General features: G+C 44.4%; 1 long non-coding RNA gene across 1 annotated transcript; it reads right to left on the bottom strand.

Moving 5' to 3' along the window:
- Positions 1-11,646: 11,646 nt before the first annotated feature.
- LOC134911207 (uncharacterized) lies at positions 11,647-12,349 on the bottom strand. The gene is made up of 4 exons (XR_010176403.1): positions 12,308-12,349; positions 12,163-12,226; positions 11,971-12,089; positions 11,647-11,743 (listed from the first exon to the last, which is right to left on the bottom strand). It is a non-coding gene; the product is annotated as an uncharacterized LOC134911207 (long non-coding RNA).
- Between the last annotated feature and the right edge of the window lie 252 nt (positions 12,350-12,601).

The raw sequence follows: 12,601 nt of genomic DNA, 5'->3' as shown, positions 1-12,601 counted from the left end.
GCTTCTCCTCCGACAATTTTATTTTAGGTTTTGGAGTCCTTTTTTTACTGATATTTGGTGTTTTGGATATGACATGCTCTGTACTATGACATTGGGCATCGGCCTTGGCAGACGACGTTGCTGGCATTTCATCGTCTCGGCCATGACTAGTGGCAGCAGCTTCAGCACGAGGTGGAAGTGGATCTTGATCTTTCCCTAATTTTGGAACCTCAACATTTTTGTTCTCCATATTTTAATAGGCACAACTAAAAGGCACCTCAGGTAAACAATGGAGATGGATGGATACTAGTATACAATTATGGATGGACTGCTGAGTGCCGACACAGAGGTAGCTACAGCCGTGGACTACCGTACTGTACTGTGTCTGCTGCTTATATAGACTGGTTGATAAAGAGATGTAGTAGTAGTATGTATGTATAAAGAAGAAAGAAAAAAAAACCACGGGGAGGTGGTATACAATTATGGACGGACTGCCCAGTGCCGACACAGAGGTAGCTACAGCCGTGGACTACCGTACTGTACTGTGTCTGCTGCTAATATAGACTGGTTGATAAAGAGATGTAGTAGTAGTAGTATGTATGTATAAAGAAGAAAGAAAAAAAAACCACGGGTAGGTGGTATACAATTATGGACGGACTGCCCAGTGCCGACACAGAGGTAGCTACAGCCGTGGACTACCGTACTGTACTGTGTCTGCTGCTAATATAGACTGGTTGATAAAGAGATGTAGTAGTATTAGTATGTATGTATAAAGAAGAAAGAAAAAAAAACCACGGGTAGGTGGTATACAATTATGGACGGACTGCCCAGTGCCGACACAGAGGTAGCTACAGCCGTGGACTACCGTACTGTACTGTGTCTGCTGCTAATATAGACTGGTTGATAAAGAGATGTAGTAGTAGTAGTAGTAGTAGTAGTAGTATGTATGTATAAAGAAGAAAGAAAAAAAACCCACGGGTAGGTGGTATACAATTATGGACGGACTGCCCAGTGCCGACACAGAGGTAGCTACAGCCGTGGACTACCGTACTGTACTGTGTCTGCTGCTAATATAGACTGGTTGATAAAGAGATGTAGTAGTAGTATGTATGTATAAAGAAGAAAGAAAAAAAAACCACGGGTAGGTGGTATACAATTATGGACGGACTGCCCAGTGCCGACACAGAGGTAGCTACAGCCGTGGACTACCGTACTGTACTGTGTCTGCTGCTAATATAGACTGGTTGATAAAGAGATGTAGTAGTAGTAGTATGTATGTATAAAGAAGAAAGAAAAAAAAAACCACGGGTAGGTGGTATACAATTATGGACGGACTGCCGAGTGCCGACACAGAGGTAGCTACAGCCGTGGACTACCGTACTGTACTGTGTCTGCTGCTAATATAGACTGGTTGATAAAGAGATGTAGTAGTAGTATGTATGTATAAAGAAGAAAGAAAAAAAAACCACGGGTAGGTGGTATACAATTATGGACGGACTGCCGAGTGCCGACACAGAGGTAGCTACAGCCGTGAACTACCGTACTGTGTCTGCTGCGACTGGATGATAAATAATGATATAAAAAATATATATATATCACTACTGCAGCCGGACAGGTATATATTATATAATGACGGACCTGCTGGACACTGTCTGTCAGCAGAATGAGTTTTTTATAGAATAAAAAAAAAAACACCACACAAGTGAAGTCACACGACGAGTGTTTAACTTTTTCAGGCAATCACAATATAGTATACTATACTACTAACTATACTGGTGGTCAGTGTGGTCAGGTCACTGGTCAGTCACACTGGCAGTGGCACTCCTGCAGCAAAAGTGTGCACTGTTTAATTTTAATAATAATATGTACTCCTGGCTCCTGCTATAACCTATAACTGGCACTGCAGTGCTCCCCAGTCTCCCCCACAATTATAAGATGTGTGAGCTGAGCACAGTCAGATACGAGTGTTTAACTTTTTCAGGCAATCACAATATAGTATACTATACTACTAACTATACTGGTGGTCAGTGTGGTCAGGTCACTGGTCAGTCACACTGGCAGTGGCACTCCTGCAGCAAAAGTGTGCACTGTTTAATTTTAATAATAATATGTACTCCTGGCTCCTGCTATAACCTATAACTGGCACTGCAGTGCTCCCCAGTCTCCCCCACAATTATAAGATGTGTGAGCTGAGCACAGTCAGATATATACATAGATGATGCAGCACACTGGGCTGAGCAGTGCACACAGATATGGTATGTGTGTGACTGAGTCACTGTGTATCGTTTTTTTCAGGCAGAGAACGGATATATTAAATAAAACTGCACTGTCTGGTGGTCACTGTGGTCAGTCACTAGTAAACTCTGCACTCAGTCTCTACACAGTTCTACAGTACTCCTAATCTCCAGTAAATCAGGTCAATCTCTCTCTCTCTCTCTTCTAATCTAAATGGAGAGGACGCCAGCCACGTCCTCTCCCTATCAATCTCAATGCACGTGTGAAAATGGCGGCGACGCGCGGCTCCTTATATAGAATCCGAGTCTCGCGATAGAATCCGAGCCTCGCGAGAATCCGACAGCGTCATGATGACGTTCGGGCGCGCTCGGGTTAACCGAGCAAGGCGGGAAGATCCGAGTCGCTCGGACCCGTGAAAAAAAACATGAAGTTCGTGCGGGTTCGGATTCAGAGAAACCGAACCCGCTCATCTCTACTAAAAAGCGGACCTCTCCCCCGCTGAAATTAGTATGGTTGGGAGGTACAGTATGCTCATTGCTCTATGCCAAGCTCTGTAAAACAAAATCTCATTCAAATCTACATAATGTACAGTACATATATTAGCATGCCATGTACAAGATAAGTCACTTCAGCATTCTAGCTTTATGTTGTGCTTCTCTCTCTCCATTTACCAAATATGAAGCAGATGGTCAGGTGAGTGTGGTCAGTGCACAGGTCTGGTTACTGAGCAACATTAATATATTAACCAAGGAATGCAAGCTTGGCATAGATTACACAGGCCGCTGAGCTCAGGCAAGGAAGGAGTCAGATGTCTGCAACCGTTGCTAGTACCACATTTATTATAGAAAAAGGGAAAACCAAGCTATATATTAACAGGGATCCCTGTGATATTGCCGTATTCCAGAGAGAGTCCCCATTGCATGTATATAACAAAACTGAAATGCTTGGCAGGATGAATTATTACTGAATCATTGCTTTCTGTTGATTATAGGCCCTCATTCCGAGTCGTTCGCTCGGTATTTTTCATTGCATCGCAGTGAAATTCCGCTTAGTGCGCATGCGCAATATTCGCACTGCGACTGCGCCAAGTATCTTTGCTATGAAGATAGTATTTTTACTCACGGCTTTTTCATCGCTCCGGCGATCGTAATGTGATTGACAGGAAATGGGTGTTACTGGGCGGAAACAGGCCGTTTTATGGGAGTGTGGCTGAAAACGCTACCGTTTCCGGAAAAAACGCAGGAGTGGCCGGAGAAACGGGGGAGTGGTTGGGCGAACGCTGGGTGTGTTTGTGACGTCAAACCAGGAACGACAAGCACTGAACTGATCGCACAGGCAGAGTAAGTCTGGAGCTACTCTAAAACTGCTAAGTAGTTTGTGAGTGCAATATTGCGAATACATCGGTCGCAATTTTAAGATGCTAAGATACACTCCCAGTAGGCGGCGGCTTAGCGTGTGTAACTCTGCTAAATTCGCCTTGCGACCGATCAACTCGGAATGAGGGCCATAATTCTTACATTAAGCATTGCACATAAAATTGGAAATGGCTTTGGTCATTATTACATAACTCTGGGTTTCATGGATGTAATTTCCATAGACAACACTGAAACACAGGAATTTACCGGGAATCATTTCTGCAAACACACCTGTGAATTGAGCAAACTCGGATCTAAATGCACTTTTCAAATAGACGTCCCTCTCAGCAGCGGTTTAGAAAAGCCTGCATAGATCAGTGAGATCCGTGCAGGCTTCTGTGTTAAAATGTGTTTAAATGGTTAAAAATAGAAAACAAACCTGCGTGGGTTCCCTCACCACTTTAGCAAAACCAGCCCCGGCTTTTTGGACCAGTCCTGGTTCTAAAAATATGGGGGGGAACATGCAGGGGTCCCCGTATTTTATAAATCAACACTGGGCTCCACTGGCCTGGGAGGTAATGCCACAGCCGTAGGACACGTTTATATTGGTCTCGGCAGCCGTAGCATTTCTCACCAAATTATTCAGCTCTTAGGGGAGTGGGGACCCCTTCAATAAAGGGGTTTCCCCCACGAGGACACCCAAGGCAAGTGCTAAAGCCCAGCACCCCTGGGCTGTGAGAGTCAATGTCATAGCTTTTTACATTTAACAAACAGATTTAATATTGTCTTTTACAAATGGAACTACAGGTCCCAACAAGTGTAACAGGGTTGGCAAGTATGTCTAAGTGGTTGAGAGAGGTATGAGATGTTGGGTGGCTATGTGACGGACCTTTCCCCTGAAATGTGTCTCCCCGTACCTTGTCCTGTAGTACCATGCTCAGAGAGGTATGATAAATTGATACGAAACAGGAGTGAGTTAACAATTCCAACAGGGTATTTTTATATTGAGCTGCAAGGAACTCTGGATTGAAGATGATGATTGGTTAAACGGCGTTATGTTTAATATTCGCAAAAAGAAGACTTGAGCATCATAGAAGAACAAAGAGAAGACAATTGGCTACAGTTCACACCACAAACAAGCATTCAATATGCATAAGACAATTAATTTGAATCACAGAAGAATGGCAGTATCATTCTAATCACAGATAAGCATGTTAATTGGAATCACAAATATTAACATGAGATAATTGGAATCACAATCTATAATGTGGTGATGAGAAGAGTAATGGAAAACACATTTAGCAATAGCAAACAATAACTTTCTAGCTTCCTAGCCAAGGTATATCAGTCTTCACTGGCATTAAACATTGGAGCTCTGGTACACTTCTGCAGTGTCACAATATATCAGTGAGGAAATTGACACACAGATATATGTAAAAATCCTGGATTGTGTCAGGGACAAATGTTTACAGTTTTAACCAAAGAGGATGCACCGAGCGAAGGGATGGTAGTGTATGTTGATAAATTCATCTCACTTAACAATGAGGGTCTTTTTCATTGAATAAACTTAGTCTCTCTCTCTCTCTGTCACAGGGCTTTACTTAATCTTGCCACAAATAACTAAGTCTTTCAGGAATAAATGTATGCCTTGCGCTTATAATACAACTTCATCTTAAATGTTCTCACAGTCTGAATGTGAGGGAAAGGGTTGCCTTAATACCCTCTTTGTGGTGTTTAGCTTAAGAACTGTGATGCTGCGGTGTTTAGCTTATGGAATGCGGCACTATGCCATCTACGTCCTTTATCTGTACAGCTTGTGACAATGGCTCTTTAAACTGAGTATCAACTTGCCCGGGGCTTTGGTCACTTAGTTACTCATGTACTCACTCAGACTCTTTTAGCTGAGCCTTCACTTGCTGGACCAGTCTTTAATGGTTTCTCTCCTTTACAAGATGGCTGCGGCATCTGTGCCTCTCCTCAGGCCTGGCGGTTTCCGGTCTCCGGCTGCACCCCCTGCTTACACTTCGGCAGTGCTGCTCTCATCGCATCCAACACATGTCCAGCACCTCCTGTCTCTCTACACCGCTCCTCTTCCTTCCCACAGGGCTCTCCTGTACCCAGGCTGCCCTGTCCAATCAGCAGTCTGCATCCAGACCATATGAATGGACCACCGTCCCAGCTTAATTCTTGCTGTGCCAGGGCTCTCCCCATCTGCTACTGCAGACCTGTAAGTAACTCTTAAAGGGGCATGCACACAACTTTCCGTGTGATACCACACAAGCCTCCCCCGCACGCTGGTACTTGAAGAACCATAAGTACTAGAATGCGTGGCATTAAAGGGCCCACTGGTACCTGTAGTCCCCCTGTAAAGTAAATATTAAAATAAACAGTACACACACAACACAATGCAACTTTAATAAAGCATACATGCACACTCACACATACTTACCTACAGTATATCCTCCATTGCCCGTCACATCCTCTTCTCCAGTAGAAATCTATTCCTAGCACTAACCTATTCCAGTGTAAATCTGTCCGCTGTGTTCAATGGAGGAATCCAGGGGTTAAACAAAAAATGCTAGACCTGCATCAACAATCTTAGGAGATCTGTTTGTGACCACATAGATCTCCTTTCCAGAATGCTAGCCTCCACGTGACCTCTGTCCAGGGACGGATTAAGGGCCACATGGGCTTGGAGCTGAAAATATTTGAGGGCTTATTGTGAGAAATGGGGGAGGTTTGATCAGTGTTGTGTGGGAGTGGTTAGAGCCATGTGGGCGTATACATCCCCTACACTATCAGCTACAATGTCTCCCTAAATATGTAGAAATATATAAAAATTGCATAATTTGTGAGAAAAATAGAAATGCAATCTTAATAATTATGATTTATGGCTGACCATGTGGCCAGCTGGTGGCTAGTGATCATTATGCTGCCATGATGATGGGCCTATTTTTATGTGTAGGCCTGGAGCTGGAGCTCCATCCGCCCCATTGTTAATCTGGCCCTGCCTCTGTCATTAGGAGACCCGCCAGCTTCGCTGGATTGTAACTTGATATTTACTTAGATACAAAGGTAGAAACGGAAAAGTTGTGAGTAGTGCTGTGTGGGTGTGGTCAGTGCTGTGTGGGTGTGGTCAGTGCTGTGTGGGTGTGACCAGTGCTGTGTCGGTGTGGTCAGTGCTGTGTGGGTATGTACATCCCAGTACACTATCAGCCCCAATGGGGTAAATTTACTAAGCTCCCGATTTTGACCGAGATGGTGTTTTTTCTTCAAAGTGTCATCTCGGGAATTTACTAAACTCAAATCTCGGCAATGATGAGGGCATTCGTATTTTTTTGGAAGTCAAAGAAAAAAAATACAAATGAATACACCATCGGTCAAATACGACTGTTTTTTGATACAACTCGGTCATTTACTAAAAAGTGTATTTCACGAACACTGCCGGCAATAGCCAAACACTGCCGTGAAAAAACACAAATCGTAAAAAAAAGCAGATTTAAAACAGACCTGCTTTTTTTACCGTGTTCTGATAGGCATGCACGGATCCATGAGTGGGAAGGGGTGGGAAGTGTTAAATTTTCAGGAAAAAAATGTGTGGGGTCCCCCCTCCTAAGCAAAACCAGCCTCGGGCTCTTTGAGCCGGACCTGGTTGAAAAAAAATGGGAAAAAAAATGTCAGGGGTTCCCCCATATTTAATCAACCAGCACCGGCTCTGCGCCTGGTCCTGGTTCAAAAATACGGGGGCCAAAAAGCGTAGGGGACCCCGTATTTTTTAAACCAGCACCGGGCTCCTCTAGCCAGGTACATAATGCCACAGCCGGGGTACACTTTTATACTGGTCCCTGCGGCCCTGGCATTACATACCCAACTAGTCGCCCCTGGCCGAGGTACCCTGGAGGAGTGGGAACCCCTTAAATCAAGGGGTCCCCCCCTCCAGCCACCCAAGGGCCAGGGGTGAAGCCCGAGGCTGTCCCCCCCATCCCAGCGCGGCGGATGGGGGGCTGATAGCCTTTTGAAAAAAATGTGAATATTGTTTTTAGTAGCAGTACTACAAGTCCCAGCAAGCCTCCCCGCAAGCTGGTACTTGTAGAACCACAAGTACCAGCATGCGGTGGAAAACCGGGCCTGCTGGTACCTGTAGTACTACTACTAAAAAAAATACCCAAAAAAATACAGGACTACTTTTTTTTCCACAGGTACCCCAAGGATTCTACATGGAGAAGAGGACCGAGCCTCGTGTGAACATAGGTAAGTATGTATGTTTGGAGGTGTGCATGTATGTAATAAACTTATACTGTCACGGTGTGTGTGTCCTGTTTTTTGGGGGGTATTTTTTTAGTAGTAGTACTACAGGTACCAGCGGGCCCGGTTTTCCACCGCATGCTGGTATTTGTGGTTCTCCAAGTACCAGCTTGCGGGGGAGGCTTGCTGGGACTTGTAGTACTGCTACTAAAAACAATATTCACATTTTTTTCAAAAGGCTATCAGCCCCCCATCCGCCGCCCTTGGATGGGGGGGACAGTCTCGGGCTTCACCCCTGGCCCTTGGGTGGCTGGAGGGGGGGACCCCTTGATTTAAGGGGTTCCCACTCCTCCAGGGTACCCCGGCCAGGGGTGACTAGTTGGGTATGTAATGCCAGGGCCGCAGGGACCAGTATAAAAGTGTCCCCCGGCTGTGGCATTATGTACCTGGCTAGTGGAGCCCGGTGCTGGTTTAAAAAATACGGGGGACCCCTACACTTTTTGTCCCCCGTATTTTTGTAACTAGGACCAGGCGCAGAGCCCGGTGCTGGTTTATGAAATATGGGGGAACCCCTGTCATTCCCCCCCCCCCCCCCATATTTTGTCAACCAGGACCGGCTGGTTTTGCTTAGGGGGGGAGTGGATCCCACACATTTTTTTTTTTAGATTTGTAGCAATGTTATTTTTTTTTTTGAAAGGTGCACAATGAAGCCCTGCACGGATCTCACAGATCCGGCCGAGATTCATTGTGTTAATGTCGGCAGTGTTTTACTATTCACTCCCGTAAAACACTGCCAAAAAATACGAATGACATCGACATCGGAAAACACGAAAATGCAGAATACGACAGCTTAGTAAATTAGTCGTAATAAATTCAAAAAGTTGCAAATTTACACTTTCGATGTCATTCGTGTTTGAACTTTAACCTCATTCTGAAAAATACGAATTTTAGTAAATATACCCCAATGTCTTCCTAATTACATAAAATAAAAAAATTGCATAATATTTGTGCGGAAAATAGAAATATAATTTAAATACTTATGATTTATGGCTGAGCATGTAATCAGCATGTTGTAATGACAATAATTAAATATCCAGTTAATATATGTATCTAAGATGGTGTACTGGTCCAATTAGAGTCTTTTTTTTCCTGAGCTGTGTTTCAGATAAAGGGGGTTACTAAGGTTTGTTAGCAAACCAAAAAAGTTAGCAAAACTTGGGCAAAACTGTGTTGCACTACAGGTGGTCATACCTGCTTTTGAAAAAGCATTTCAGGGAGATTGTGAGAGTAACACCTATCAGCGCAGACTTATACTGCTACATCTGAGAGGTGTGTCATGAAAATGACTTACATCCAAACGTAAATGAGTCCCAAAGTTAGTATACTGTATACACATATACTGTAAGTGGCCATGAGAAACCTATAAAATGCATGTAGCCATAGGGATCATTGTGCCTTATAACCAATACAGGGAAATGGCACTGATGATCCCATTTGAATGTATTTGTCTCTAATATATTTTTTCCCCCAAGAATGTAACAGTTATATAATGGGGCTACGGCTCAGGGAGATTGCTCGTATATTTAGGGAAATTTCTACTATTTCAGGGAGTCTCCTGCAGAATGAGGGAGGGGTATGCAACTATACCTGAGGTGGAGCAGATGTAACATGTGCAGAGAGTTAGATTTGGGTGGGTCATATTGTTTCTGTGCATGGTAAATACTGGCTGATTAATTTCTACACTGCAATTTAGAATTCAGTTTAAACACACCCCACCAAAATCTAAATCTCTCTGCACATGTTACATCTGCCCCTCCAGCAGTGCACATGGGCCCTCATTCCGAGTCGTTCGCTCGGTAATTTTCTTCGCATCGCAGCGTTTTTCTGCTTAGTACGCATGCGCAATGTTCGCACTGCGACTGCGCCAAGTAATTTTGCTATGAAGATAGTTTTTTTACTCACGGCTTTTTCTTCGCTCCGGCGATCGTAATGTGATTGACAGGAAATGGGTGTTACTGGGCGGAAACACAGCGTTTTATGGGCGTGTGGATAAAAACGCTACCGTTTCCGGAAAAAACGCGGGAGTGGCTGGAGAAACGGGGGAGTGTCTGGGCGAACGCTGGGTGTGTTTGTGACGTCAAACCAGGAACGACAAGCACTGAACTGATCGCAGATGCCGAGTAAGTCTGAAGCTACTCTGAAACTGCTAAGTAGTTTGTAATCGCAATATTGCGAGTACATCGTTCGCAATTTTAAGAAGCTAAGATTCACTCCCAGTAGGCGGAGGCTTAGCGTGTGTAACTCTGCTAAAATCGCCTTGCGAGCGAACAACTCGGAATGAGGGCCATGGTTTTGCCCAGTTGCTTGCTGTTTTGGTTTGCTAACAAACCTGAATCAGGCCCACAGACTACTCATGCCAGTTTTAGGCAATTTCAGTGTGATCAAGCTTTCTTTATCTATTATCAGAGCCAGATTAACAGCTGGGCGGAAGGGGCGATCATCCCGGGGGCCCCATACACTGTCCTCACAACTGTAAAAAAACCATCTGAGTAGGAGTACAGCATTTACCTGTCTCCTCTCCGTCCTCCTCGGCAGCTGAGACGTTCCATTACAGCTGCGGCCGCCGAGGAGCTTCACTCACTGCAGTGTGAAGGCTCGCGAGATTTGACATTATCTTGGATGGATGGAGTGGAGACAGGTAAATGCTGTACTCCTACTCCGATGTGTTTTTGCAGTTGTGAGGACAGTGTGTGGGGGCCCCACAAATTTGTTGCCAAAGGGCCCCCACAGACCTTAATCCGGCCCTGTCTATTACAGTGGTTAGTCCTTGAATAAAATAGTTAACTCATTTGAATGAGCTTGTAAACATGCACAGTATGTGAAGATTTGCTGCTGGGCAACAATTTCCCAGACTGGATTAGGTTGCAAAGTTACTGGGCTTTCTGGATTTATTAACTCTTTGCTCTTCTTGAGATCTAAACTTTTTTAGTATTTAAAGAAAAAAAAATGGTAATTTATTTTCTCTACTTCTTGTGACCGTTCAATAAAAGTAATCTACTAGTCTAGTAGGCTGGTTGGAGTGGAAATCTGATAATGTACGAGAGCAAATGACAATCAATAATGTTCTCCCAAACACAGGAAAATGGACAAAAAATGTCTCTCAGAAAAATTGGTTCAATCAAATGGAGTTAGGGCCTAATTGAGGTTGGATCGCAAATTGCGATCCAATGGGAATTTTTGCATTCACCCGGTAGGCGCATGCGCAGGGCCCATCCTTCGCATGTGTCCGCATTTACAGCGGGTGCCCTGCAGTAAATGCGAACGCCAATCAGGAAGAGGCATTCGCAGGGTGGGAGGAAGGCGGCAACGCTCCGTTTCCAATGCGGAGACGGAGCATTGCGGGGGCTGCGGTAGGGAAATAGGGGGGCGTGATCGCAATTAGTTGGTAGCCGTAGGGGGAGGCGGCGGTTAGCATGCTGGGTGGACTTGCCCTGCAATGGGCGGCCTCCAGCATGCAAGACAAAGGCTTGCAAATCCTGCTAAAAATTAGAAAACTCAAATTTGGCCATTTCACCGCAGCTTTATTTTATATAAATAGGGAGAACAGAAACCATTTTTTTTTCGAGGATTGTACTCATGTGACAGGGACTTTTCCCACTTGTGGGTGTCCACGACACCCAGAGCCGGATTAAGGCTCCGGGGGACCCGGGGTACTTAAGACAAGGGGGGCCCCTAAGGACTTTATATATATATATATATATATATACCACAACAACCACCTAGGTGGAAGGTGCACTCACGCCCAGAAATTAGTCTCTGAAGTCACTTGTAAATTCAGTATATTTTTATTCGGGTTCACTGTTGATGCCGTATTTCATCGACGTTTCGGTCCTTATGCGGACCTTTATCAAGATTGGCACTTAAATCACCTATACAATCAGAAACAGTTACAATTAATATGTATAAGAACCCAGATTTATTCAACACCAACACCACCAGTGCCTCCCAGGCCCTGAAGACTGTCACAAAAACCAGAAAACGTATTAAAAAGCTGTTTTTTATATATGTAAAAAAGAGATACTTGGAAATAATCCACGTGTGATGAAAGAGACACCTCCACCGTTAGGACTATCTGTTTAGATAGGCAAATGATTACCTGGACGGCAAGCCAGATCACTCAGATGTGTGGAATGGCCTTCAAAGTTGGCAACATGCCTGATCACATAATGAAGTTAAAAAGCCTATAACGTAGGGGAAGCTGCAAGGCGTAGTCACCTATTAGATAAATAACAGAGTAACTACACCATAAGAAAATACACTAACAACGTCATTTTGGAAAAGATCATACCTAGTTACATGTAGAAATAGCTCATGGCAGCTTGTGGGCTCTGTACATGTGTCAGACACTCAGTCTGTAAGGAGGCACAACAGGAAAAAATAATCACCAACCGTAATCATGTGTCAGAAGGGAGCTGCAGGAGAACCATACTCACTGCTCAAGTGTCCAGAGCCAAATGGAAGCTGCATAAAGTTCAGCCTCAGCTGAGCACTATTTAAGGATCAACCACAGGAAGTGCCAATTAGGGAGATTAGTATAAACCCAGTCTCTCATTAACTGATCACCTCTCAGATAACTAACTCAGACCAACTGGGAAAAACGTTACAGGGTTCACAGGACAGGCAGTGGCTATCGCTAACGCACGGCTACTTAAATGAGTGTATTTTAACGATTTAGAAGGGCAACTGCCGGAGACGCGTCTTTTGCGTTCCACCGACCGGAACACCAT

This window comes from Pseudophryne corroboree, chromosome 4 (genome assembly GCF_028390025.1).
Source record: "Pseudophryne corroboree isolate aPseCor3 chromosome 4, aPseCor3.hap2, whole genome shotgun sequence".
Classification (NCBI taxonomy): domain Eukaryota; kingdom Metazoa; phylum Chordata; class Amphibia; order Anura; family Myobatrachidae; genus Pseudophryne; species Pseudophryne corroboree.
The sequence above is the reverse complement of the archived record's forward strand: the minus strand, read 5'-3'. Positions and strand labels throughout refer to the sequence as shown.